General features: G+C 45.8%; 1 long non-coding RNA gene across 1 annotated transcript; it reads right to left on the bottom strand.

The window, feature by feature from the left end:
• Positions 1 to 3,329: 3,329 nt before the first annotated feature.
• Positions 3,330 to 9,540, bottom strand: LOC308474750. The gene is made up of 2 exons (XR_013984923.1): positions 9,425 to 9,540; positions 3,330 to 3,456 (listed from the first exon to the last, which is right to left on the bottom strand). It is a non-coding gene; the product is annotated as an uncharacterized lncRNA (long non-coding RNA).
• Positions 9,541 to 9,775: the final 235 nt, after the last annotated feature.

A 9,775-nucleotide genomic window follows, 5' to 3' on the forward strand; every position in this document is an offset into this window, starting at 1 on the left:
TGTATGAGAAAGATGCTCGCTTGCTCAGAAGGATGCCAGGTCCGTTCTTAACCTGAAACTGTTCTTAACCTGAGGTACCACTTTAGCTAATGGGGCCTCCTGCTGCTGCTGTGCCGTCGTCATGTGATTTCTGTTCTCATCCTGAAGCAAAGTTCTTAACCCGAGGTACAATTTCTGGGTTAGCGGAGTCTGTAACCTGAAGCGTCTGTAACCCGAGGTACCACTGTAATCAAAAAGCTCTTTTTATTTGAGATGGATACTTTGAATGTAACAAGGTTGCCCCTCCCCCCAAAAAAGTTCCTTGCGTGCTCTCCTGTGACCCCCCCAGGCGTTGCCACCAGGTGTCTAGGTGGAAAAACTTCATGAAAACCAATCATTTGTGGCTCAGAGAGAGAATAAAGAAGCAATATAGGGATATAAGGACAGGCTAGCAACCATTTGTTTTTATTAATGGCTGTTTTTATTAATTTAGGGGTGGTTTTATAGAATCATAGAATTGTAGGGTTGGAAGGGACCCCAAAGGGCATGCAGTCCAACCCCCCCCCCCGCAACGCAGGGATGGTTAGGGGCTAACCATAAAACTATCCTTGGAAATGGGCAGATTGAATTTCACCCGGTGTCTTTATTATACACCTTTAGGTGCTGGGCCAAAACGTTCCTTTTTAACCAGGCCTTTGATTGATCTTATTGACATCCAAAACCCTTTTAGAATGTAGCTTTTTTTTGGGGGGGGGGCTATTGGGTTACTGCTTTTGGTTTGATTTTATATGTTGTGGTCTTGTTGTGAACCGCCCTGAGACCTCCAGGTATACGGCAGTGTATAAATTGAATTATTATTATTATTAATAATAATAATAATACAGTCATACCTCAGGTTACAGACTCTTCAGGTTGCATTTTTTTTGGGTTACGGACCCGCTGAAACCCGGAAGTACCAGGTTTCGGGGGTCGCGCATGCGCAGAAGCGCCAAATCGCAACCCACTCGTGCGCAGACATGCCGCTGCGGGTTGCGAACGCTGCGGCTTGCGAACATGCATCTCGCACGGATCACGTTCGCAACCTGAGCATCCACTGTAGTAATAATAATAATAATAATAATAATAATAATAATAATAATGTCACCCATACGTTTTGTGGCTGCGGGGTGGATTTGAACCCTGGTCTTCCAGGTCTTGAGTCCAACCCAGGGTCTAACCCAGGGGTTGTCAACCTGGTCCCTACTGCCCACTAGTGGGCGTTTCAGGATTCTAGGTGGGCGGTAGGGGATTCTACGGCGCAAGCTGAATCCTCCTTCCATTGAGCACTGGTGGGCGGTAAGGAAATTTTACCATCAAGAAAGATGCATTAGTGGGCGGTAGGTATAAAAAGGTTGACTACCCCTGCTCTAACCACTACACCACACTGGCAAAGATATAACACCCACACAAAATATGCATCCAAAAGAAATTGTGCACCTTTGCTTGGTTTGCATTGTCCCGAATGGTCGCAAAATCAACTTTTTAGTGGCACAGAATAGACAGACAGATAATAGCAAAGGGTGCACACAGTCCTGTTTCTTCTTCTGAAGGGGGGCTGGTTGTAAGGTTTTGCTTAGTAGCAATCTGTTTTTCTCTGCACCCTTTCATGTACCATTCTTCCAAACTGTTTGCAGTTTGGGGAACTGGTGTTTTGGACTTTCGGAGGAAGAGAGGGGAACTAGCCCCGTTGTATATTGGAGGGGTTGTGTGGAGAGAGTCTCTTCCTTTAAATTCCTGGGAGTTTACCTTAGTGAAGACCTCACTTGGAAAAACAATACAACTCAGGTGGTTAGGAAGGCCCAACAGACTCCATTTCCTCAGTGTCTTGCGAAAGAACAATGTTAAAAAACAATTGATGACCTCCTTCTACAGGTCCACAACAGAAAGTGTTCTCTCATATTGTATCACAGTGTGGTACGTTGGCTTGACAGCCACGGACAGAAAGTCTTTACAGAGGGTGGTGAAACATGATATCATGGGCTGTCCCCTGAGCCCACTAGATGACGTCACAAGGGATCGTGGCCTTAGGAGAGCGAGAAAAATTCTCAGGGATGATTCACACCCCGGCCAGCACCTCTTTAATCTTCTACCCTCGGGCAGGAGATATAGAGGTATAATCAGTCCTACCAACAGGCTAAAAAACAGTTTCTATCTGTGGGCTGTTAGGCTGCTGAACAGAAAATAATATAGTGCAACTGACTTTCGGGGTTGGTGTGTTGTGAGACAAGCACACAGAGTGCAATGAGATTGAGTGTTTGTGGGGGTGGAGGCTTGGTTAATTTCATTGTACACAGGTTGTACATTGACAATAAAGGTATTGTTATTAAAACCAGGGGACAAAGCCAACTTTGGTCACACACACGATCGCACATTTAAAGCACACTGCTCTCCCCCTCAAAGAAACCTGGGAACTGTAGCTTGCCCCCTTAAAAGGTAAAGGGACCCCTCACCGTTAGGTCCAGTCGTGGATGACTCTGGGGTTGCAGTGCTCCTCTCGCTTTATTGGTCGAGGGAGCCGGCGTACAGCTTCCGGGTCATGTGGCCAGCATGACCAAGCCGCTTCTGGCGAACCAGAGCAGCGCACGGAAACGCCGTTTACCTTCCTGCCGGAGTGGTACCTATTAATCTACTTGCACTTTGACGTGCTTTCGAACTGCTAGGTTGGCAGGAGCAGGGACCGAGCAACGGGAGCTCACCCCGTCGCGGGGATTCGAACCGCCAACCTTCTGATCGGCAAGCCCAAGAGGCTCAGTGGTTTAGACCACAGCGCCACCCGGTAGCTTGCCCCCTTACAGAGCTACAATTCCCATCACCCTTAACAAACTACAGTGGTACCTCAGGTTAAGTACTTAATTCGTTCCAGAGGTCCGTTCTTAACCTGAAACTGTTCTTAACCTGAAGCACTGCTTTAGCTAATGGGGCCTCCTGCTGCCGCTGCACGATTTCTGTTATCATCCTGAAGCAAAGTTCTTAACCTGAAGCACTATTTCTGGGTTAGCGGAGTCTGTAACCTGAGGCGTATGTAACCTGAAGCGTATGTAACCTGAGGTACCACTGTACCGTTAGCAGGAATCTTTGGGAGAAAGTGATGTGCTACGTGGATGTGATATTTGACTTTCCAGAAGTCTGCAAAGATTGTTATCTCTCCATCAGCACAAAGCGATTGACTCTCTGTTGGCCTGCCAAAATCTTGACCAGATTTACTCATCCTGACAAAGCTGAAAGATGGTTTCGTGCCCCGCTAAGCCCCATGGCTGAAGACCATTGGAAGGTGGTGATTTTGCCTCCACAAAACCAAGCAGAGCCTCCTATCTGCACATCCATTTATTATAGAAGGAACATGGATGAAGTCATTGGGCTCAAACGCCACATGTGGTGGTGGGGAACTTTTTCAAGCCGACAGACACCCGTCACATCATTTGCCCAGCTGGAGAAGGGCTGAAGAAGAAAGGAAACAAGCAAGCAAACAATGTTGCCTTGGTCCAATACTGCAGGAATCACTGCTCAAAACCAGCAGGGGTCTTAAGATAGACTATGAGGGGATAGGAAAATCCATGCAGCGATCGTAAGCAGGAGGTTCCTTTCCAGGAGGATATCGGCTAAAATAGATTTGTGGTTTGTGAAGGGAACTGCTTTGGAATGTTGACCTTTAAAAGCCCAAGATGGGGGCTGTTTCTTTGGAAAATTTGTCATCGTAACATGGAAGGACTCTGTAGCCTCTGATCCTTGTGCGTTGCAACAAGATGCACTGAGGCCTAAGTTATTCCTCCCGACAGATGTTTGCCACAGATGGCATTTTGGAGATCTGGCCTCGGTTGAAGAGTAAAGTGCAAGAATGTAGGAACAGCTATAACGGATCAGAACCAAAGCAACGTTTTTCAGCTGGGGGATCCATGCACATGCAAAGCATAGCAATGCCGATACTCTTGGCCTCCATCTTACGCAGCTCCGCTTTCAATACTGTCTATGCCTGCAAACTTTTTGGGCTGGAAGCATTGCAAAATAGCTAACGGAGCGGAATGATGGCTGGACTGCTCAGTAGAAACCCAGTTCGAAAGCACCATTATTGCAGCTGAGACATGTTGCAGACCACACATCCGAACCTCCCCCCCTCCAGTCTGGAGGACCCAAAGCCATCCTAGGTAAAGGTACCCCTGACCATTAGGTCCAGTCGTGACTCTCTGGGGTTGCAGTGCTCATCTCACTTTATTGGTCGAGGGAGCCGGCGTACAGCTTCTAGGTCATGTGGCCAGCATGACTAAGCTACTTCTGATGAACCAGAGCAGTGCATGGAAACGCCGTTTACCTTCCCGCCAGAGCGGTACCTATTTATCTACTTGCACTATTGATGTGCTTTCGAACTGCTAGGTTGGTAGGAGCAGGGACTGAGCAACGGGAGCTCACCCTGTCGCAGGGATTCAAACTGCCGACCTTCTGATCGGCAAGTCCTAGGTTCTGTGGTTTAACCCACAGCGCCACCCGCATCCCAAAGCCATCCTAGCCACACTTCATTATTGTAACTCACTCTATGTGGGGCTGCCTTTGACACCGACTCAGAAACTCTAGTGGCTGCAGAATGCTGCGGCGAGACTCCTTATGGGGTCCTCGCCGCGGGATCACATTCACCCGGTGCTATACCAGCTGCACTGGCTCCCGGTGGAGTACAGGATCAGGTTCGAGGTGCTGGTTTTAACCTTTAAAGCCCTATACCACCTAGGACCCTCATACCTATGGGACCGCCTCTCCTGGTATGTCCCACGGAGGACCTTACGGTCTTCAAACAAAAACATCTTGAATATCCCTGGCCACAGGGAGGTTAGGCTGGCCTCAACCAAAGCCAGGGCTTTTTTTGGCTGTGGCTCCAATCTGGTGGAATCCTCTGTCACAAGAGACCAGGGCCCTGCAGGACTTCTTTCCGCAGGGCCTGCAAGACAGAGCTGTTCCACCAGGCCTTTGGCTAAGGCTCAGTCCTTCTGTAATCCTCATAGCATTCTAGCCCAATGGTTGCCATTAATTTGACTCTGAATTGATTTTAGAATAAATTGATTTTAGAATGTATTTCAATTAATTGACTGTGATTTTATGTAAACTGTGTTATTTTTATTGTTGTTAGCTGCTCTGAGCCTGGCTTTGGCTGGGGAGGGCGGGATATAAAAAAATTAATAATAATTAATAATAATTAATGACAGCCAATGAATGAGGCGTTGTGTATGGATAGGACCATAAAGAGAACATCCCATAGGCATAACTTCCACGTTGCCCCCATGCCAACCTTTAACCGGAAGGGCCCACCTCTTTCTGTGTGAGACAAGGATTAAGTTCTACCTTTGAGAGAGGGCTCTGTATTCTCCGTGCTCCTTTTCTCTTTCTTTTCTTTTGTTTATTTAAGATCAGCTTTTTTTTTTTGAACTGTATGGTGAAATGAAAGAAGGCTGATTGCTGAAGAATTGATGCTTTTGAATTATGGTGCTGGAGGAGACTCTTGAGAGTCCCATGAACTGCAAGAAGATCAAACCTATCCAGTCTGAAGGAAATCAGCCCTGAGTGCTCACTGGAAGGACAGATCCTGAAGCTGAGGCTCCAAGACTTTGGCCACCTCATGAGAAGAGAAGACTCCCTGGAAAAGACCCTGATGTTGGGAAAGATGGAGGGCACAAGGAGAAGGGGACGACAGAGGGCGAGATGGTTGGACAGTGTTCTCAAAGCTACCAGCATGAGTTTGACCAAACTGCGGGAGGCAGTGGAAGACAGGAGTGCCTGGCGTGCTCTGGTCCGAAGAGTTGGACATGACTAAACGACAACAATGGTGAAATGTTTCAATAAAATGTATGGGAGGGGGAGGGGGAAGAGAATAAGGCTACCTGTGGCTACTAGCCATAATACGTGGGCATCGTGGATTAATTACAGTGGTACCTCAGGTTAAGAACTTAATTCGTTCTGGAGGTCCATTCTTAACCTGAAACTGTTCTTAACCTGAGGTACCACTTTAGCCAATGGGGCCTCCCGCTGCCGCCGTGCGATTTCTGTTCTCATCCTGAAGCAAAGTTCTTAACCCGAGGTACTATTTCTGGGTTAGCAGAGTCTGTAACCTGAAGCGTCTGTAACCTGAAGCGTCTGTAACCCGAGGTACCGCTGTACAATACTCTTTTTAATGCCAGACATTTTGTTTTTTGTGGTCATAGGATCACAGAATAATAGAACTGTGGAGTTGGAAGGGTCCCTGAGAATTGAACTTTCAACCTTGCCATTATCAGCACCATGCTCTAACCAACTGAGCTATCCAGGCATGTTCTGCTGTGAAGCTTTCTCGGTACTGAGAAGCCACACAGCTTAAGGCAGCAGTGTGGCAGGAGAGGATGGCAAGGAAGATTCAAGGACAATTCAAAGGAACATTTAAACATTCCATTGCAGAATGGACACAAAACCAGAAACAATATCCATGCTTCACGAGCACTGGCTATTCTTCTATACTTCTCCTCAACATATTGTTGCAAACTTGGATTTTCAACTCTGACGAACAGGAGAGTTCAGGTAAAGAGAAAAGCTTCTTTGCGTTGATGAGACTTGGTCTGCCTCGGATTGACCTAACATAAATGAGATTACCCAGCAAAAGCAAGCTCACACTTTTCATTGAGTTTGTATGTATACTTTTAAGGTACATATGTAAGAGGCTCGTTTATACTTTGGGAATGATTCACATTCTTACGTAGCTGCACTGTGTCAATAAAAACTATGATGTGGCACAAGCAAATTTTTATTCCAAAAGTGTGGACTGGTGGGGGTGGGGGGTGGGGAAGAAAACCACTGCCTTAAGGACTCACTGCAGAGATTCTGCATGTGATTGATCAAGGGCAACAGGAAATCGCCTACCTGTTATTTTTGCCCTCTTGTGGAGAAACAGAGATATTACGTATGGTTCTGCTGACAGTTTTGAAATCCCTTCTTTTAGGATCCCTTTTCAGCGATTCCCCAGCCCACCTTGGCAATCTCACTCATCCTGGATTTTATAATCAGTGCTTTGAGAGGTGGTTGAGGTTCCTGGATTGCAGGCAGTTGGGTCCCTCTCCAACTCTTCAATTCTATGATTCTATGACAAATACTGCAAATGGGGATTCCAATATTATTTATTTTTGTGTAGCCGAAGCCATTACAAAACAAAACGAGACACATACGACAGAATAAAACACATTATGCAAAGTAATTATGAAAACCAGGCATTCTGTCGGATAAGAGTTTGCTCCGCTGAAGAATTTAACTTATCATCCCGGCAAACATTTCTCCTTAAAACTGGTAGTCTAAAGGCAAAACAGGTTACTTTTTCAGAAGTATGAGGACCTTTCTCCTAATAAAAAGTTAATCAGATAATCAATCTCTCAGCTGGGAAATTTAAATCTTTGAACAAGGCTCATAGATTGGGTAAATTAGTAAGCAGTGGGGAAAGACTTAGTGCTTGTATTACGGGCATCACATTTTGCTCCCTTTAACTATGTTTTTCCTTTTTATATGCAATAACAGGAGCAAGAATATTACTGGCCCAAAAATGGAAGCAAGAAGAATTACCGACGATTGAAGAATGGAGAATGAAGTTAATGGACTATGCAGAATTAGATAAACTAACAGGAAGGATTCGAAACCGGCAGGATCAGAAATTCATGGAAGACTGGAGTAAATTTATGGACTACTCAAAAAGTATTTGTGAAGATCAGACGATGTTTGTAGGTTTGCAAGAAGTTTTGTGAGGAGTATTATTGGAAGTATTGCAAAATTGGAGACGGGGAAGGATGATTTGTTAAGAGATGTAAAGGCAATATAAAGTTAAGAAATGCATAAGAAGTGGTTAAAATGGTGGATCATCAGAGGTGCTGATGGAAGTCTAAAAAGATTGTATAAGTGATGTTTTGTGGTACATTTTATAATTTATATGTTGAAATCAATAAAAAATTTTAAAAAAACAACTATGTTTTTCTGGGTCCCTCACTCCACCTTGCAAATTGGTACAGCTCCAAAGCTTCAGCCCGTCTTAATCCAACCACATTACTGTACGTTTACTTTGATTCATAAACCTCACTTGCACTCAGGTGTGCTTATTCCCAAAGTGAGAGTTCATACTGACCCTGTGAACCCATCTGCCATTTCCTCAGAAGCCAAGCTTGCAATTCAAACCAACCTCATGGGGTTTCATAAGATTGATAGGTGGGTGAGAGTGGGAACGTGCATGCTATCAAGGAGTGATATAAACAATGTCAGCCAGAGCCTATCTTCTAAAAGACCTCGGTTTTTGATTGGATGACCTCCAAGGCAGCTCAGAACATGCTAACAATCCCACACGTGCTTTACTCGGAAGCAAGTCCTCATTGCAAAGATTTCGCATTTGCTATATCGGGGTGGAATCCTCTAACATCTTCCACCCACACTTCTTGTGTAGCAGTATTTGCCAAAAAACCCCACCACACCATGTAGGGAGTACCTGTCCTCAGATGAACCTGACACAGGAAAGATGAGTCCTGTCTGCGAGGAAAGGCAAAGGGAGATGAGGGGAAATTGTAGCTCTTTTAAACTTTGGAGATTGCAAGGAGTAGAAAACAACAGCGAAGCGGGGAAGAAAAAACAGGGAGCGGGAAACAGCAGGTCTTTGGGGCTGGACTCTTGTTGCCTGATGCGCAGACAACTCACTTGTCAATCACAACTCTGACTTCATTCATTGGCTAGAAAACACTGAAAGTTGAGAGCAGTAAGGCTTGCTCATTGCACCTCTCACTTAGAAGTTTGCCTGCACATCTTACTTTGTACCATCTCTTCTAAGAGGTTTAGCAACTTTCTTTAAAATAAAAAATAAAATAAACCTCATTGTTCGGATCTCTACTGGTTCTGGCCTGGCGCATAAATACCACCCCTAGGAAGTGCTGCTGGGATGCTTAAAGGTAAAGGGACCCCTGACTGTTAAGTCCAGTCACGAACGACTCTGGGGTTGTGGCGCTCATCTCGCTTTACTGACCGAGGAAGCTGATGTTTGTCTGCAGACAGTTTTTCCAGGTCATGTGACCAGCATGACTAAGCCGCTTCTGGCGAAACCAGAGCAGCGCACGGAAACGCCTTTTACCTTCCCGCCGGAGTGGTACCTATTTATCTACTTGCACTTTGATGTGCTTTTGAACTGCTAGGTTGGCAGGAGCAGGGACCGAGCAATGGGAGCTCACTCTGTTGCGGGGATTCGAACCGCCGACCTTCTGATTGGCAAGCCCTAGGCTCTGTGGTTTAGACCACAGCACGACCCGCGTCCCACTTGCTGGGATGCTTAGCATCTCCCAATCTGCTTCTCTCCCTTACACTTGCAGAGCTGGCCAGCTGACTGGGCTTAACTCCTCCCACCCTCCTTGGAAGTGGACAGCGATATCTGCTATGGCACCTCTGTTGTTCCTCTTCCTTCTGGACACTGCCCAGCAGATACCAGTATCAATGGCTGCTTTCAGCGGCTCCATTTGGAGGTAGGTTTCCTGTTCTCTGTCACCCCAAACCTTAAGATCCACGTAGGGATGCAGAGATGTCACGGGCAGGACTTTACAATGTCGTGGGTAGGACTTTATGATGTCATGGGGGCCCAGTGCCTCATGGGATTGCAGAATCCGAGACCAGGGAGAGGAGTTGGTGGAAGAAGACTGGAAAAAGTTTAAAGATTATCTACAGAAATATTGTAAGATTAATGAATGTTAGAAAAATGTTGAAATGAAGTTATATGGCTTTAGTAGAAATATTATAA

The sequence above is a fragment of the Podarcis pityusensis genome, assembly GCF_964106645.2.
Source record: "Podarcis pityusensis genome assembly, chromosome: 3".
NCBI classification, from domain to species: domain Eukaryota; kingdom Metazoa; phylum Chordata; class Lepidosauria; order Squamata; family Lacertidae; genus Podarcis; species Podarcis pityusensis.